Source organism: Macaca mulatta, chromosome 4 (genome assembly GCF_049350105.2).
Source record: "Macaca mulatta isolate MMU2019108-1 chromosome 4, T2T-MMU8v2.0, whole genome shotgun sequence".
NCBI classification, from domain to species: Eukaryota; Metazoa; Chordata; class Mammalia; order Primates; family Cercopithecidae; genus Macaca; species Macaca mulatta.
Window position 1 is genome coordinate 24,938,350 of NC_133409.1, and position 20,832 is coordinate 24,959,181.

The following is a 20,832-nucleotide window of genomic DNA, read 5'->3' on the forward strand; positions in this document are numbered from 1 at the left end:
TGCACCACAATCTCTGTACAGGAAGAGTAGGGCAGCTCAGGCTGATAATCCAGATGAATGGGTGATCCAACTGCTTGAAGACAGGTCTGGGCTTGGGGCAGAGAGCGTCCCATTTCACTGTGGTCTCTGCATAGGAAAAGCAAGTCAACTCAGGTGGTTGATTCAGCTGAGTGGGTGCTTTGAATGCTCGGAGATCTTCCTGGACATAGAATGAAAAAGGCCCCCCTGCACCAGGATCTCTGCACAGGAAGATGGGTAGGGTGATTCAGGTTACTGAATCAGCCAAGCAGGAGTTCTGATAGCCTGGAGATCTCCTATGCATAAAGCAGAGAGGGCCTCCCTGCACCAGGATTTCTGCACAAGAAGGGTAGGGTGGCTGAGGCTACCAATCTGGGTCAGTAAGTGCTTTGACTGTGGAGTGGAGAGGGCCCCACTCCACCATAATCTATGCCCAGGAATGGTGAAGCAGCGTAGGTTGCTGTGTGCTCTGAATGCCTGGATATCTGTTTGTGGGTGGAGTGGAGAGAGCCCCACTGCACTACATGCTCAGGGAGCAGGCTGCAGCAATTAGCAATGACACATGCCGACCAGTTCCAGGCATCAAACTGGCCCTGGCTGCAAGTCTCATCTCCCAAAGAAATTTCAAGCATAACAACTCTTCTCCCATACCAGGCCTGTAATTGAGGAGAGCACAGTTCCATTGCCTACTGCTGAGATACTTTACATAATTCTGACTGTGGAAGCCCCTCTGCTTCTCCAGAGCAAGTGCTCCAATCTCTGGTCCAAGGCAAAAATGCCTGCACAGCTATGCTGCTGAGTTGCCATAACTTTATATACACCAGATTTAAAATGCAATCCTGCTCTCAGTCCCAGGTCTGGGAAATTGCCTGCAACTTCTTTCTCTCTCAGAGCCTCCAAGCCTTTCCCCAAGTTTGGTCTGGAGTTTGGGAGAAACACAGTGCTCTCTCTTGTCCTGGATTGTTGGATCCCCAGTGGGAAGGTGTCACAGAGGGAGGCTCTCTGCCTCTCACATACTGGGACTTTACTTTTATGAGTCACACACCATACAAGGGAGGATCTAGGATGTCCTTCACGATTCTGATAGGTTTCCATCTTCCTTCTTGAGTTAAAGCTCAGAGAGTTGACCTTTATGCACTATCTTGCTATTTCCAAGTGGTGGAGGCATGCTAAAAAACTCTGATTTGCCATCTTGGGAAAAACAAAACAAATCAAAAGAAAAGAAAACAAAAACAGCTTACTAATTTTTGTATCAGTTTTGTATAATCCACATTATTGTTTGAAAATGTCCACTTTTTTGCTTTTAAAATTAATCAATTTGTGGTAACATTTCTTTTTCTTTTTTTTTTTTTTTTTTGAGACAGAGTCTTGCTCTGTCATCTAGGCTGGAGTGTAGTGGCGCAATCTCAGCTTACTGCCACCTCAGCCTCCCGGGTTCAAGTGATTCTCTTGCCTCAGCCTCCCAAGTAGCTGGGACTAGGACTACAGGCGCCCGCCACCACGCCTGACTAATTTTTTGTATTTTTAGTAGAGACAGGGTTTCATCATGTTGACCAGGATAGTCTTGATCTCCGGACCATGTGATCTGCCTGCCTCAGCCTCCCAAAGTGCTGGGATTACAGGCATGTGCCACCTCACCCAGCCAATTTGTGGTAACATTTCTTAACCCACTTATCTGAAAAATAATGCTTCTTCTGAATTCTTGCTTAAAATTGTTTCTGTTAAAATCTTAAGCTTTTATTCTTTGTCTTCTTGTTTCCAGTGTTGTCAATGGCAACACTGTGGTCCATCTGATTATAATTTTTTGCACGTAATCTTTTATCCTCCAATTTTCTCTGGAAGCTATTTAGTATTTTGTCTACATGTTTGTTCTGTTTTTCACATGTTGAATTTGTGTTTGCTATTATTTTTCTTATGTTGCTTCTAAAATGCAGGCCCTTTTGGATATAAATTGTATGTTTTTGATATCTGTGAAATTTTCCTTTTTGTTTCTTTGAACATTCCCTTTCCCATATTACCTATGTTGTCTCCTTTTGTAAATCTTATCAGGTGGATGCTGTAACTTTTAGAGCATCACAAAGTGGTTACTAACAGCCTAAATACCTCTTGCAGACATAACTTGCCTAGCCTGTACAATGTTTAGAAAATAATTATTCAGATATATTAAAATTGGTAGATTTTATCTAAAAATACAGATTTCTTACTTTTTTTGCAAAGTGGAAGAGCTGGTAAACTGAACTTGCATTTATGAAGGAAAACAATTGTCAAAAAGTAAGTAGTTGCTTCTGCTTTTAGATGGGATATATGTGCTCCAGATTGCCACTGTCCTTTGTGTGCCCTTTGGTCTTCCTGACCCTAAACCCAAGTATTGGTTGCAATGCGTCATCATGCTTATGCCATTTTTTTTTTCAGTTGGAGATAGACATCCTTCAATTATGTATCTTTCAAAGTGTTTACAAGAAAGAGAAAAAGCACAATTTGTTTCCAAGGAGATGGAGTCTCGCTCTGTCACCCAGGCTGGAGCGCAGTGGCGTGATCTTGGCTCACTGCAAGCTCTGCCTCCTGGGTTCACACCATTCTCCTGCTTCAGCCTCCCGAGTAGCTGGGACTACAGGCGCCCGCCACCACACCTGGCTAATTTTTTTGTATTTTTAGTAGAGACGGGGTTTCACCATGTTAGCCAGGATGGTCTCGATCTCCTGACCTCGTGATCCGCCCGTCTTGGCCTCCTAAAGTGCTGGGATTACAGGCATGAGCCACTGCGCCCAGCCAAGAACAATTATTTCTTAAACTAATTTTTGTTTTTACATATTTATACTGTTAACAAAATGTTGGAAAGTGCCTATACACACACACACGCGTGCATAAGCATGCACGCGCACACACACACTAAAAACAAAGCTTATCGTGAATCTATGGAAAGCTTTTTGATAAAAAACTTAATAAACTAAAATATGAACTAAAATTTCAACAGGCTTAATTTTTGAATGCATATAAAATAAGTGATGTTGTTATAATATGTTACTATGAATTCGTTACAAAATTGCCCAGATGGCATTTTTATTACAGATGGTAGTTTTATAAAAGAGTATCTATTGGAGGCGATAGAAATTATATGTCCTCAACAGAAACAAACATAGAAAATGTAAGTAACACTGGAGATATGGCTAAGAATTTACAGGCTGTATTGGGAGAAAAATATAAGTCATTTGTGGCATTGTGTGTTGTAGCTGATGATAACACAGCTATAAATAATGCCAACCATTTATTTATTTTTATTTATTCATTTTTATTGAGATGGAGTCTCACTCTGTCACCCAGGCTGGAGTGCAATGGTGTGGTCTTGGCTCACTGCAGCCTCTGCCTCATGGTTCAAGTGATTCTCCTGCTTCAGTTTCCCAAGTAGCTGAGACTACAGGCAAGTGCCATCACACCTGGCTACTTTTTGTATTTTTAGTAGAGATGGGGTTTTGCCATGTTGGCCAGGCTGGTCTTGAACTCCTGACCTCATGATCCACCCGCCTTGGCCTCCTAAAGTACTGGGATTACAGGCATTAGCCACTGCGCCTGGCCAATGCCCACCATTTAAATGTATCTATTTATCATCACTGATGTTTTTTATATGTTTAAATAACATTTGGAGATGGTAGCCATGACAGGCCCCAAATTATTTAATTTTTAGGGTTGAGAAAACTTTAATGCAAATTGATCAAAATTAATTAGTGTGTTTATAGATAATACTTAACTGGTGATCAATGTTAGACTTTTTAAGAAGATAACATTTTGTAGATATGGAATTTATGTTTTTACATTACATTATTTTCCAGAATAGTTTTGTCAAAAAAATGTTAAGAACAGAACATATAATAAACTAAAATTCTTCTTAAAATTTTAAAAGTCTTTGTATTTCAGAGTAAAAGCCAAGACCTTCCAATTACTTACACACAACAAAGTCAATGCCATTCACCCGGCACCCCCAACAAACTACTTTGACTTCATCTTCTAATGCTCTCCCCTTTGCTTTATCCATTTTGGACATTTTACGGGTCAGATGTACAATAGCTCTGTGCCTTAGAGCTGTTGTACCTGCTCTTTCCTCTGCTTGCAAAATTCTCTCACAAAGAGTTGAAGGACTGGATCCTTCACTCCATTTGGATATTTCCCAGTTCATTTCTCAGTGACATCTTCCCTAGCCAGTGTATTAAACAAAGAATCCCCCATCCCTGCCACCTGCTAAACCACACCTTATATTGATTTTCTGCTTTTCTTTTTCTTCACAGCTATACATCTTATTGTCCATATAATTTATTTTCTGCCCCCACCCTCCCAACACACTGAAACCCACATATATGCTTGGAAAGTAAATTCGACGAGGACAGGGCATATTGTTTTTGTATTCTGTTTCATTTATTTGTTTGTTTTATTTTCAATCACAGAGTTTAGAAAAGTGTCTCTAACATAAAAGGTTCTCAATAACTATTTGTTGGATGACTAAATGAACCAAGTGAATTTGGTATGTTTTTAGATCTAAAACCTTAGTCTGCTCAAGGTTTTGCTGAATTGAACGAGCCACACAATAAGAAATTATTTAGCTTGGCAAGGATATAGAGTTAAAGAAAATTTTAAACTATTGAAAGAAATCAACATATTCATATCGCCCACAGCAAAATTCTTACCCCAGATCACCCAGCAAATGTTGAATTATGTAATTGACCTTTTGGTTGACATTATCCCACATAGTTTAAATATTTTTCCAAATATAATTTTTCTGCAAGTGTGTGCACATGCATTCATATAAATATAGAAATCAATTTGATTGTTCTGGCAAATGCATATACAGTCATGTGTCACTTATGGTGCAGATACATTTGGAAAAATCTATCATTGGGTGATTTTGTCTTTGTTCAAACATTATAGAGTGTACTTACACACACCTAGAAGGTGTAGCCCACTACACATCTAGACTATATGGTATAGCCCATGGCTTCTAGGCTGCAAACCTGTGAAGCATGCTACTGTACTGAATACTGTAGGCAATTGTAACACAATGGTGGGTATTTGTATATCTAAACACATCTAAACATAAAAAGGTACAGTAAAAATGCAGTAGAAAAAATAAAAAATGATACACCTGTATAGGGCACTTGCCATGAAGGGTACTTGCAGGACAGGAAGTTGGTTTGGGTGACTGAGTGATGCGTGAACATGAATGCCAAGGACATTACTGTACATGAGTGTAGACTTTATAAACACTGTACATTTAGGCTACATTAAATTTATTCAAAATATTTTCTTTTCTTTAAAATAACTCTTAGCTTATTGTACTCTTTTACTTTATAAACTTTTATTTTTTAAACTCTTTTGTAATACCATTTGGCTTAAAATATAAACACATTATACAGTTGTACAAAAAGGTATTCTTTCTTTATATTTTATTCTATAAGCTTTTCTCATTTTTAACTTTTTAAAAATTTTGTAGACATTTTTGTTAAAAACTGAGGTACAAACACACACATTGGGTTCTACACAGGGTCAGGATCATCAATATCACTGTCTTCCACATCCACCTCTTGTCCCACTGGAAGTCTCCAGGAGCAAGAACATGCATGGAGCTGTCATCTTCTATGATAACAATGCCTTCTTCTGAAATGTCTCCTGAAGGACTTGCCTGAGGCTGTTTTATGCTTAATTTTTATAACAAGGTGAAGCAGTAGGCTCCAAAATAATGATAAAAAAGTTTAGTAAATATGGAAACCAATAACAATCATTTGTTATCATTATCAAGTATTATGTACTGCACATAACCATACATGTTATACTTTTATACAACTGGCAGCACGTAGGCTTGTTTAGACCAGCATCACTATGAACATGCAAATAATGTGTTGCCCTACATTGTTATAGCTACTACATTACTAGGTGATAGGAATTTTTCAGACCCATTATAATCTTATGGTAATACCACTGTATGTGTGATCTGTCGTTGACTGAAACAATGTTAGGTGGTACGTGACCTTACATGGGAAACTCATTTGGTTCACTTGTCTATGCTGACATTTTTTTCTTAAATGAACATGATTTCCTAAATTATTTTTCCAGTAATGTACTGTAAACACTGAATTCACAAATGTGTTTCTGATATAAACCATTACGTAGTGAACTATTATTGTTGAGTTTGCCTTTCTCCATTAAACCTGGTAGAGGCAACAAAAATTTAGGAAAAGACGTTATTGAATTACAGTGCATATGGTAATGTAAAACAAATATGACAACATCAGAATACCAGCATTTTACCAATATCTTGGAATTACTTTAAGATATTGCAAATATTCTGTTCATGTTTTTGATAATGAATGATATGAAATATTGCTCCTAGGTAAGAATATAAGCCCAAATTCTCTATTACATACGTATTTTCCAAAAACCAAAATTCATTATCGAAATTTTGGGGCAAAGGAAAGAAAATATTCTGGCTCTCCTGTTTTGTATAGAGGGAGTAACACAGTACAAAAATATACATTCAAATATATTTAATGTCTATGTTTTCAATGACAAGTTTAATTAGTAACTTAAGTTCTATATGCTTCTGTTATGAAACGCACTTACAAATAAGATAGCCTGGTTTGTTTTATTACTGCCTAATTGCTAGAGGCATTAGGAATAGCTTCCCTAAGCTGAGGTGTGGGGAGTGCGCATTAGACTGAATCTTCCTAAATTACATAATGGGAGAGTTTTTGCTGTGGGGACACAATGACTCTTTGAGATTTCCTAGTTCTTCCCAAAAAGATTCTGTGATTTCACTGGAGAAAAACTCTACAGGTTTTCTTTTTGGTTGTTTTTTTGTTTTCTTTTGTTTTGCTTTCAAAATTTTCCCTGTATGGTTGAAAGAGATGAAATTCTGTGCACAAGGGACCCTTTTTATTTTTTGCAAGTTGTTTCTTTTTGTACTTTGTTTTTTAGCTTCTTGACACTGTCCCTTGACTTCATTTCTCTCCCGCCTTTCTGATAGGTTTAAAGTTATATTATCCTATTTTAAATCTAGTCATTTGATTTTTATCTATTTTTCTCATCCTCTTTACTCTTAATTTTTTAAATCAATTGATTTGGAAATATCTTGAAAGATACAATTATACTTGATATACTTGTTTAAGGTAACTATTTTTCTAAGTGACTTCTAACAAATCATGTGATACTTAAGATAAAAATTCTCATTCCTTTATAAATTATATATTAAACTTTGACATATACCTTACATTTATTTTATATTATATTTGATTTCATCATTAATCTGAATTTTGATTATCACATAAAATATCATTAAATCTTCTAAAATATGGAATATTTGACAGTGGTGTTTATTATTTTATTCTTAAATAAATTTCATAGCCATTTTAATGTATTTGTTCTTCCTTATGGTATTTTAAATCACTTGATCAATTTGAGACTATCTCCTTTGAGATTTTGTTGGAAATTTTATTGTCCATATATTAGGAAAAAATTCTGTTATTATATTATTTATATTTCACGTTAGAAGTATATACTTTTATTTACGTTTTCTTTCATTCCACAGGAAAGAGTTCACGACATTCTTTAAGCAACTCTTACACATTTGTAATTGTCACCCTGATTTAATTCCATACATATAAATTGTGTATAGGTGTATACACACACACACACACACACACACACACACACACACACATTTTCCTTAAAATGTAAAATGTAAAAATTTACTAGGATACTTCTGTTTTATTTTTCATTTATTTTAGATATTATGAACTATTTTCAAGCTGCATGTTTCGTTCTTTTCATGTTTTTAAATTGTAATAGGTTTTATTTCCCATAAATGTGCTTATATATTTAGCTTAATTTATTGGGATTTTTTTCTGCTAGAATCTCTATATTTGAAAAAGAAGAAATTCCTCTCTTTCCTCCATATCTGTTATATCTTGTTAGCACTGCCATATCTTTGTTCTTTTATTTTTTTTTCTTCTGAATTTTGAAAGAACATTGATGCTGGTCATTTTATGACATTAAAAAATTAGAAGTTAATTTTCTGGGTAATTCCTGATCTTTAAATTCTTTTTACAGTAGGTTTTAATTAACCTATTAGATTTTTGTGATCTTAAAATTATTTTTTACCTTGCCATTTTATTTTATTTTTCACATTAGCTAACTGCCTTCATCTGGACTAATAATATTTTAATATTGGCTTACAATTGCATTTATTTCTGACTTGTTTGAAGACTTGAGGCAGATATTTGAAAAATATTCATTTCTTATGCTAGATTATTTTCAAGAGATTAGTTCTCGTCTGGAATAATAATGCTATTTTTTTTTTGCAATACACTCTTTAATAGTTTCCAGACTAGTTTAATTATTCATATATGAAAGAAAATAAATCTTATATTGAGCATTTGTTAAAAATAGGTTGCGGGCCGGGCGCGGTGGCTCAAGCCTGTAATCCCAGCACTTTGGGAGGCCGAGATGGGCGGATCACGAGGTCAGGAGATCAAGACCATCCTGGCTAACACGGTGAAACCCCGTCTCTACTAAAAATACAAAAAACTAGCCGGGCGAGGTGGCGGGCGCCTGTAGTCCCAGCTACTCGGGAGGCTGAGGCAGGAGAATGGCGTAAACCCGGGAGGCGGAGCTTGCAGTGAGCTGAGATCCGGCCACTGCACTCCAGCCTGGGCGACAGAGCGAGACTCCGTCTCAAAAAAAAAAAAAAAAAAAAAAAAAAAATAGGTTGCTATAATTGTTTTTAGAGCCTCTTCATGTACTTGGGTGATGATAGACTCTTAGATCTCAAAGTGAGTTGATGTGTATAGTGTATAGTTCAGTTTCTGGTAACTGTAGGCTTTCAAATTACATTATTCTACTGAAGTCATAATTTTTTTCTCTTTCTTGCTTATATTAAAAAATATTTCTGAGAATTAACTCTCGAGAAAGGTAAGAAGAGTTTTTTTTATTTCTCTCTAGATGTGGAACCAGATTAAAGCAAATCTTTCAGTGCAAAATTTAAGGGATGCCAAAAAACAGGAATCAAGACAAATATGTATGGGTAAATGTAAATATGAAAATAACATATATATGTAAACACATTGAATTATGTTTAAATAGTGCAATATATTTTAAAATATTTTAAAAATTAGATTGTCAAGCAATAGCCATGAGTGACTCCTGCTTTTATAAATAGCATTTTATTTGAACAAGAACTGGGATTAGGGTGTGGCAGGTGAGAGTCATAATATGAAGGTCACATCCTGACTTTATTTAAAATTTTGATATTCTTCTCATCATGAATTTTTTGCATTTAAAAATATTACTAAAAATATTCTCTCTCTTTATTACTGAGCTTTATATGCCCCACCTTAAATTTTCTGCTCAGGATGAGTGCCTGATTCACCTAACCCTAGTTACAGGTCCACTCTTAAGAATTTTATTCATAAGACATATATCTGGGTTGTGCCTTCAGCTGAATATTTAAAAAAAGCTATCCAGGAGATCCTATCACTTTTTCCCATTCCTCTCTCCAGTCCCACCCCCACCCCAACCCCATCTCCACTGAGAATGGCTGAATAAAATAATTTTCATTCTTGAGAATCTACGAAGAGTTTAGTCTTTCGACAGGAACTCCATGAAGTGTTTTCTTGGTTTCTTCCCATAAGGTACACATTCTTTTAGTGAGCACTGCCATATCCTATATTAATTTCTGTGCTTCTGCCTGATGCATGAGAAAATATCTAAATGATATAAAAGAGAAACTGATAGAGTAGCTACATATATTAGTCTGGACTTCTATAAGAAAATAACAGATTGAGTGGCCTGAGATGGCTTAAATGACTGTTAAGCAATAGACATTTATTTCTCACAGTTATAGAGGGTAAGAAGTCCTAGATAAACTTGCCAGCTGATTCAATTCCTGCTGAGGGCCCTCTTCCTGGCTCGCAGATTGCTGCCTTCTTGCTGTGTTCTCACATGGCTGAGAGAAAGCTCTGGTTTCTCTTCCTTTTCTTATAAGGTCACTAATCCCACCATGGGGGCCCCACCCTCATAACCTCATCTACAACTAATTACCTCCCACAGGTCCCATCTCCAAATGCCATTATATTGGGGTCAGGGCTTAAATATATACATTTTGGGAGGACACAATTCAGTTCACATCAGTATGTGACTGGTGGCTTTAAAATGTGATTCTTAAAGTGTAACCTGGTGATGATTATGGAATAAACTTTATTTTCGGTGTATACCCTACATATTTAAGATAGATGGAGATTGTCCTAGTTTTTTCTTCCCTCCTGATTATTTCGTTCCTTTTTATTAGGGGAAAATTCTGCAACCTGGCTCTGCTACTTAATCTAACATTATCAGTACTAGTTAGTTGAGTTTACTTCTTTGGCAAAAGGTTGACTGGTATTCTTACTCAAAGGTGCTGTTGCAGTGTTTGAGTTTTTTTGGTTAAATCTTCAGAGAAAATGTATCAGAATCTGGCATCTGTCACCTTGTTGCTACTTTTACCTGAAAGGATAATTTTTATCTATTTATTATACATTACTTCCCAGAGCTATTCATCTGCATACTTTCTTTCTTCTTTCATGGCACATATGGAAAGTTTTGACTATGTATCTCAAATTTCAATCTTAATTAATGGATTTTTTGGTCAATTTCTTGACAATGAAGGATTGGAGAATCTTAGAGTATCACTCAATTTTAACATTAGTTTACCATTATAGTCTTCTTTCTATATATTATTACTATTGCTAGTGAAGATCTCAATCATATCATAATTTTCATATTTGTAAAACTGGAAAGAGTTATAATGAAGAATATTATCTGATCTCTAGTGATAGCGCAACCTTGTTCCGCCTGTGTGACCTAGAGTAACCCACTGAGCCACTTTCACCCTCAGGTTATGCAAATGTGTGACAAGGATGCTGTCATTGCTCTATATGCCAAATGATGTTTGATGGTCTCATAGTGAAACAACAGGACTTCCAATTCAAAATAATATTTGGAATATAGTTTTTAATATGCTACCATTTCCAGCTTCTCAAAAAATGGTTTTTGAAGATGTATTAAAAGATACAATTTCTAAATAGCATAAAATTTAAAGATAATATAATTGCTAAGGAAAAAATAACATAATTAGGAAATACAGTTTTGGATTGAGAAAATCATTCCCAAACTTTAGTTCAATCTTACATCCTATTTCAGAAGAATTAGAGTAAACCTTTCAGCCTCCTACAAAATCAGTCCCCCGAATCAAAGATGTATGAATTCTACAAAATTGAAAAAAAAGTGTCATTATCGACCCTTTGTATATTGATCTGTGTGGTGTCATACTCTTTCTATCTATTCTTATTCATTGTATCTTTATTTTACAGACTTTAGTGAGTTTAGAGCTGTTTTAGTTTCATAGCAAAATTGCAAAGAAGAAACAGAGATTTCCCATATCCCCCTTACCTTCACACATGCACAGTCTCCCTTATTATCAACATCCCCCACCAGAATGGCACATTTTTTACATTTAGGGACCTACACTGACACATCATGATCACCCAAAGTCCATAATTTACATCAGGTTCACTCTTGGTGTTGTACATGGTATGATTTTGGACAAATGTATAATGAATTGTATCATAATGTATAAATTTATGGGCTTTGACAAATGTACAGTAACACATATCCATTATTATAATGTACAGAATAATTTCACTGCCATAAAATGTTTTCTATGCTTCATCTACTCATTCCCTCATTGCTCATAATCTCTGGCAACCTCTGATCTTTTTATTATCTCTATAGTTTTGCCTTTTCCAGAATATTTTATAGTTGGAATACTACAATATGTGGCTTTTCATATTAGCTTCTTTTGCTTAGTAATATGCATTTAAGTTTCCTGTAAAAGTCTTTTCAGGACTTGATAGCTCATTTCCTTTTAGTGCTGAATAATATTCCATTGTCATGGAGTAACACAGTTTATTTATCCATTCACCCACTGAAGGACATCTTGGTTAGCAATTATAAATAAAGCTGATAGAAACATCCATGTGCAGGTTTCTGTGTGGACATAAGGTGGGTATCAAGTAGTGAGAGTGTTGAATTGTATGGTAAGAATATGATTAGTCTTGTAAGAAACTGCCAAACTGCTTTCCAGCATCACCGTACAACTTTGCATTCCCACCAGCAATGCATAAGGGTTACTGTTACTCCACATCCTTGCCAGAATTTTGTGTCAGTGTTCTGAATTTTTATTATTCGAATAGGTGTGTAGTGGTTTGCATCATATTTTAATACTTAAGCAGGAACTGAAACTCCCAGGAAACCATAGACTGGAAGAAATAACAGATTTACAGGGGTTCAGTAAATTGAGGAAGCCATAATTTCACAAGTAAAGTGTTACAAATGAACAGCAAAAAATTTCACAGCAATACTTATTTTGAATAGCAGCATAAACAATCTTATCTAATATAACTGGACACACTAATTAGTTTGCAATTTTTTGTTTGTCATAAAACATTAAATGTACATAGACATAAATAATTTAAGTATTTCATTGTAATTAATTTTAAAATAAAACACATACATAAATATACATTTAATAAGATTAAGTTTTCTCTTGTTTAAAAGACAAGTGATTTTCACATCATAGGTCCTTCACTTATTTATCATAATATTAGTGACTTCAGATTTAATCCTTTCTCAATATAACAATAAAATGTGTGGAGGATATCTTCGACTTCTAAAAATTCAATTTAAAATTCTGGACTTGATTGTGCTTTCATTATAATAATCAATATACGAAGCTTTTCTTGGAAAAGTGATTTTATGCTAATACCACAGTATATACAATGTCTTTGCTGAAGAAGAATTTTCATTATGTTCAGATCTAGATATTGGTCTTAAATTTATCTTTCCCAAAATATAAGTCAAGCTTCTGTCTAAGTCATTTCTTTAAGTATTCTAACATTTTTTCAATTAGGCTGCATCAGGGGTTATAAATAAGTCCTTTATTTTGCTTTCTTTATAATCCTCACAATTGGTCTGGAAGCCATATTATTTAGGTTTAAAGTCTTTTCAGTTAAGAATTCCATTGTGTTTTCATTTATCATGCATTTTCAGAAAAATGAAACTTTAAATCAGAGTCAATTCTTGTAAGTTTTTATGACTCTTAATGTACTTGTATAGAATAACTTGTATCTTATTACAGTTTATAATTTTTTGAATAGCCAATAATAAGAAACAACAGTTTTTGAAGTCCAGTTGTATTGTCTCAGGCAACTAGTGTAGTTTTTTTCATTAATGTTTTTTCTGTCTTGTTATGTGTGTTCTACTTTTTGTGGGGACCAAATTATATATATAACCTGTAGTTATTCTATTTATATTGCAGAGATGCTCTGAAGTCAATATTTTCTTGGCAAAATTTTAAAATAATATTATAAATTTTGAGCAACAGGTTTATTAGTGGGTAGTTTGGCCACTATCATGCTCAGTATGTAAATATTGGAAGGATTTTTCTCCCTAAATTCAAACTATCTATCATGTGCTGTAATTTTTTTGTGTTTCAAGTCTTTTCATGGAGGAAAGAAGCCTTTCTTAATATTGGTCTTCAAAGTAGAGTTTAACTTCTTTTTTTTTTCATAAAGCACCCCATAAACAACCTTTAGCATTTCCAATTTTATTTCCTTTTTGGGAGAGCGATTACTTTGAAGTCAGAATTTTCGACTGTAGAAATGTTTTTTCCTGGTGATTTTGTAGTTGAGCACCCATATCTAATTCAGTGGCATAAAGAATAGTCTTTAGAGAAAAATATCTCTATAGGAAACTAAAAGAAGAATATCTAGAAAAATATAGCTATGTAACTGTTAAAATGAGCTTTTGCTCATTATTAAGTTATCCAACTTCTTTAATGGTATTTAAGAAGATGTACCCTTTAGATATTAAGAACATAAATCCTAAGAACAAAAATAACTTGGAGAAAAGGTCAAGCGCTCATATAAAATGAAGCTCAATTTGAAAAAATAGTTGGAAACAAATAAAAAACCACAGTAGTAGAGGCAGTCAATATGAAACCTAAGGAGCTCAAAAAGTTGGAATGTGAATATAGAAGATGCATTTGTGAGATATTCCTGAAAAAGAATGTGGAAAGAAGATTAGGTATATGATAAACAGAGAAGAGAGATACTATATTGACAATAACCCTTTCTGAAAGCAGAGACCAGCACAGATGAAACAGAAGGGATAATTTAATACATATTGAGTGGAAATATTCTGAACTAAAGAATAAAATACTATGTATGCAATTTGAAAAGTTTACAACCACATACTAGAAAAAATCAAAGTCAAGTCCCAAAATGGAGATTTTACATTACAGTGGACCAAGCAAATATTACATGATACCAACAAAGGCAGAAGAAAAACCCCATCTTTAGTCTTTTTCATTATTAGAAGATGTTTTGAAAAATGAGATCAAGGAGAGGGGTCAAAATTGGCCAGCTAACTTCTTATTAATCTATGGTAATTTAAAAATTGTGGAAGAAAATCAGCCCCAAAGTCTATTAACCCATTCACATAAATACATGCATTTAGTAAACAGTAAATATGACATCTTAAATCACTAGAAAAGATGTTAGAATAACTGATTAACCAAAATGAATACTGGAAGAAAATATAATTTATAATTTCTTAAAGTTGGATTATGGAAGTATTTGAAGTTACAAATAATTCCACAAGAAACTATAAAAAGCTGTATAATCTACTATGTTAAATATAGTAAAACTTCCTAGAAGGTAAAAGAAAATATAAAGAAACAAATAAAAATATAGTACATATGCCAAGCAGAAAGGCAATAATGAAAAGTACATATAAATCAGCATGTAAAAGACAAATGTTCTAGTAGAGAAAGACGAAAGGATATGAACAGTCAATATACGTCTATATTAAGTCAAAACATGTAAAAATTTCAATATCATTGCTAAATATATAAAGCTAAAAATTATAGCTTAGGATTTTGTTGATGTCAGCAACATGGTGGTATAGGAGGTCCTGGGCTTCACTCCCCCACACAGAACAGTCAGCTAGCTATTATTCACGGACAAAAATAGGTTGGTGAAAACCCTCAAATGTGGGAAGAAGCCTGAGTCACCTGCATGTTCCACGGAACTGAATAAAAATTAACATTGACAGAATGGACAAATGGTCTTGCTTTGATCATATTGCCCCTTTCCCTACTTCAAGTTGGCACAGCACCACAAAGAATATTCCTCAGGGCCCACGGTTTCTAAGTGGGAAAAGAAGAACGGCAAGGTGGACTTCCAGCTTCCCTAGAATTCCAAGATGCTTCACAGGAAGCTTACTCTCTTGTCATCTCACAAGGAATGTAGGAATGCGGGGCTGGACTGCCTGGTGGGGGTGGGTTGGGGCGGTCAGATAGAAACAAAGCAAGAAGGCAGAGCCCTTAGCGACCCTTACTCAGATTTTGGTGATAACTCCTTATACCTGCTAGCGGTGATGCATGATCACAGGTATGAGCTAACAGCATAACTCCCCCACAAAGCTGAGCTAGCTGTTTCCAGCAGAGCTGTTTCCCCCACAAATGCAAGAGTTAATTGACTTGCATCCCTAGATGACCAGCCTCCAGGCCCAGCCTCATACTCTAACTTAGAGCTCTGCTCAGGGAAAGAGAAGACCCCACAGTGAACTTTCACAAAAAGATGACAGAACACTTAGGCCAATGGAGAAGGAGAGAAAACCTAGAAATGAACTACGAACTATATTCGTAGCAGAGGAGCTACGAATATATAGAGAGAAAGGATTTTTTTTCCAATAAATAGTGATGGGAAAACTGGATATTCATATGCAAAATAATAAAATTGGACCCTTATCTCACACCATATGCAAAAATCAACTCAAAATGTATTTAAGACTGGAATATAATATCTAAAACTGTAAAACTATTAGAAGCAAACATAGGAGAAAAGCTACACAACACTGACCTGGGCAATGAATTTTAGATGTGACCCCAAAAGTGCAAGCAACAAAATTTAAAAAAGACAAATGAGATTACATCAAAATGGAAAGCTTCACTACACAACAAAAGAAACAATTAACAGAGTGAAGAGATAACCTACGGATTGAGGAAAATATAATTGTAAGCCATATATGTCTGATAAGAGATTAAATCCAAAATAAATAAGGAGCTCAAACATCTCTAGAAAAAGAAAACCAATAATCCAATTAACAAATGACCTGACCTAAGAAAAGACCTGAATAGACATTTCTCAAAGAAGAAATATGAATGGCTAACAGATACATGAAAAAATGGTCAATATCACTAATTATTAGAGAGATGCAAATTAAAGCCACAATGAGATACTACCTTATACCTGTTAGAACGGCTATTATTGAAAAGACAATAAGAAAACAAGTGTTGGTGAGGATATAGAGAAAAGGGAACACTTTACACTGTTAGTGGAAATGTAAATTAATATAGTAATTATGGAAAACAGCATGGAAGTTCCTCAAAAACGTTAAAAAAAATCCATATGATCCTACAATCCCACTTCTAGATATTTAACCAAAAGATTTGAAATCAGTGTGTCAGAGATATCTGCACTCTCACGTTCACTGAAGCATTATTCACAATGGGTAAGTTAAAGATTCAACCTAAATGTCCGTCAACAGATGAATGGATAAAGAAAATATGAGGTATATTAACAATGAAATGTTATTCAGCCTTTAAAAATAAAGAAACTCTATTATTTGGGACAACATGGATGGAATTGGGGAATATTATCCTAAGGGAAATAAGCTGAACACAGAAAGACAGATACCACATGTTCCCACTTATATGTGGAATCTAAAACATTTAAGCTCACAGAAGCAGAGAGTGGAATGGTAGGAATACCATCAGAGGCTGGGGAAAAAGAGGGAATGGAGAGATAGTACGAATACGAAGCCTAAAGTAGGAGGGATACGTTTGATTATTTTTTTGAGATCTGTTGCAGAGAGGGATGAATATAGCTAAAATTAGTACTATACATTTTAATATCTCTAAGAGGAAATTTAAAATGTTCTCATCACAAAAAATGTTAAATATTTGAGGTGATTCATATATTAATTGGCTTGATTAAATCTTTCCACATGGTATTAAAAATCATAACATCATTTTGCACTCCCTAATGTATAAAACTATAATGTAATACATAATTTTAAGAAACAAAAAACCACAATGGTTTCTACTTTCTGCCTATATGGAATTACCCAGTGTTTCTGAGGCTTTTTGCCAGTATGAACTTTTATGCTTTCTTTGGATCTTTGAATGAGCACAAAATTTTTGGATGATTGGTAGTATGTGTTAGTAGATTTACAAGTACACTTTGGCCCAGTGAATCTAATTCCAGGAATTTGCTTTAAGGAAACATTTTAATAAGAGTACAATGTTACAGATTTAACAATATTTGTTGTAACATTGCTAGAGATAGCAATCTATACAGTTCTATAGTTCTAGTTAAATATACTATGAGATTACCTTAAAGTGAAATATTATCCAACTATTTAAAATGTCAATTTGAATGTGTGTTTTTTGATATGGGAAGATGATTACAAGACAACTTTTAATGTAACAAAAAATGTGCAAATCTCTATAAAATTTAACTTCATTTTTGAATGTATTATATGTGTCTAAATGCATAGAAAAAACTTACAAAGTAAAAACAAGAGCATTTTCAGTAAGATTTTACTTTTAATTTTTAGTTTTATATTTTTTCATATTGCTTCCATATTTTTCTACTGAAATATGCATTTTTTGAACACGTATTATCTGTATAACCAAAAAATTGAAAGGATTTTCAAAATGTTAAATTATAAGACAAATGTGAATGGATCATAATATTCACATGGGAAAGGTTTTCCCCAAATTTAGGATGTAACTCTAGAATTGAACAGCAATAGCTGTGACATTTTCAGAAGCTCAGAAATCTGAGCTGGCCCCCAATAAAGAACACCATCTGGCTGTGGCTTTGTTAGAGGTTTTCTTTTAGATTACATTTTCTGTCATTTTTGCATAAAAATGCTTCTCTCAGTGCATTTCAAGCACGTGTTTGGAAGGTTCTATGTCGGGTTCCATTCAGCCCATTTAGCCATATTGTGCAGGCATTTAGTGGTAAGCTTTAGGCATTTAGGCAGGTGTGTTTTTGACTTAAATACTAAAAGAGATGAGGTGATATGAACAGGGCAGGCAGCTTGATTGTCATGACCTAAGGCCTGGAACACATTCCTGGAAACAGACAGAATACTGCTGAACATTAGGAAGTGTCTTTTTTACTCTCTTTCTTTGGCTAGCTGATTGCTTGTGTGAATGTGCAATCAGATATTTCAATTCCTATTCTGCAGGTCTGGTTTGGCTTTTGTAAGACAGCTTTAAGATATAATATTTTGACCATATATATCTGAATTCATTGCTGAGCTAACAATATATAAATGTGGGTTTTTTTTTCTTTCAGCATTTGACGTTTCCCATTACTCATTAAGAGAACTGATATAAGGCAGAAGTCGTTTATAAGAGCAGAAAACAATTTCTGCTATTATAAACAGCAGAATTTCTGCCAAAATTCTAGTAAAACTGCCACCCATGTTGAAATAGGAAAGCATTCATTTTACAGCACGTGAGTGAGTAATGAATATATGCAGGACTCTTCCACACCAAAATGCTTTATGTGGAAGCTGTTCCTCTGAAATTCAGCTGCTCTGAGACTTTCCTCCACTTTTTGGATTGAACGAATATGACACGCTTTCACAGAATTCACTCTGGGAATGTTAATGGTCTTTCTATGTGACCATTATGTGCTTTGTAATGTGTTTCTGTAAAAATGTCATCAGGAACCTCTCTCTAATTCCCTGCCTTACATATTTCAGTCAGTAGTGCAACTATCTATTGCTGAAAAGTTGTCATAATAACTTCCTACATTAACATCCTGGTTAAGCTTTTATACAAGCTTCGATAATTACTATAGCTAAGGCCAAATACTAGCTGACTGACACTATGGTATTTAATTAGAGTCAACTGGGTCAGTAGGGTACTTAATAGCACCAGTTACCCGTCATCATCATCCTTACGCTCGGAATGAGAAAAAAAAGTGATTCGAAAGAGAGAAGTAAGGGGTAACTTAAGGGGAATCTGGCAAGAATCTTAAGACATACATTTTGAAAAGGAATTTGAAGGCAGCACATTTTGCTTAGATTCATCATAGTCAGAGAGTTTTTATGGATAACCTTCAAACGGAGTGGGCATTTGTATGGTGTGGTGTTCTACTTTGTGTTAGATGTTGTGGCCTTTGTAAATCCATTACTGGCATCAAATGGCAGAAAAGCGTCTCTCTCACATTGCGTAGAGGAAAAATTATTAGTGAAACATTTTGATATAACTTTCGGGTGCATTTGCAAGAGGAAAGCAAGTAATCTTAGTTTTAGCTGTGCTTTATTGAGCAGAGCAGAGGGTGAAATCACTGGCATGGCAGTTTACTGGGCTTACAGGAAAAAGGGAAAAATGTGTTGCAGGGGTAGCACAGGCAGTATATTTGTCATCACTCTTTCTTCCTACTTCCCGCTAACAACTATTCAGAAGCAAAGATAATGGAAATGGAATTTGGACCTTGAAAGATGACTAACTGTAGAACTCACAGTTTATGTCCAGTGGAAATCATAGGACTTGGTAGGCCTGCCTGAGAATTGTGAGGCTACTTCTAGGCATGTTGGAATGATATAGGCAGGAAAGGTGACACTGGCTACAATTTAAGTTTTTCTCTATTCACACCTACACATGTGGTGTGGTTGATTCCATGGCAAATTTACAGGTAGTATTTTATTACAACTTTCTAGAATTAATATATTAAAAATACCTCTTCTAATTGTCCCTCTAAACACCTCTTTTTGATTTAGTTGCCCTATTATTTTCGTACAAGAAACAACCGACAGGAGACACAGAAAGTTGTCATTTTGAAGTAGAGAAATGGGATGTTAATAGAGTCTTCTTTCCTGTCATTTTATTTGTTTCTTAAATAAATGTGTGTATGTGCACATGCGTGTGTGTGTGTATATATATATACATACATACATACATACATACATACATACATATATGATTGCTGTGTAATTCAAAGGTAAGAGTGTGAAGGGCCAAAACACTTTTATACTTCTAGATTTCATCTGAGCATGTATATTTTTATACAACAAATGCCCACAAAAGTCAAACAAACTTAGTGTCTTAAAAAAAAACACATTTATTATGTCCCAATTCTGTAGGTTCGTAGTCCTGGAATGACATGACTGAGTCCTCTGCCCAGAGTCTCACGAGGCTGAGATGAAACAGCTGGTAAAGACATATTCTTTTTTGGAACTCGGGGTTCTCTTCCACATTCATGTGGTTTTGCAGAATTTAGTTCCTTGCAGTTGTAAGGTTGTAGGTTCCCACTGTTCTTGTTGGCTGTTGGACAGGGGTTGCTTTCAGCTCCTAGAAGCCACACAATTCCCTAACCTTTGACCCTCTCCACATCATGGGACTTCATGTCTTCAAGGTCTAGAGGAAAATCTCATTCATGCTTTCAATGGTTCCATTTTTAAAGATTCCCGTCTGATTAAGTCAGGCCAACCTAGCTAATAGTATTTTGATAAAATCAGAATCAAATGGTTTGCTGCCTTACTCTGCAAAATTTTGCCATATAATATGTCACAATCATGCCCATTCTCAATAGGAGGAAATTATACAGAATGTGTATGCCAAGGGGGATGTGAATTTTAGTAGCCACCTTAGAA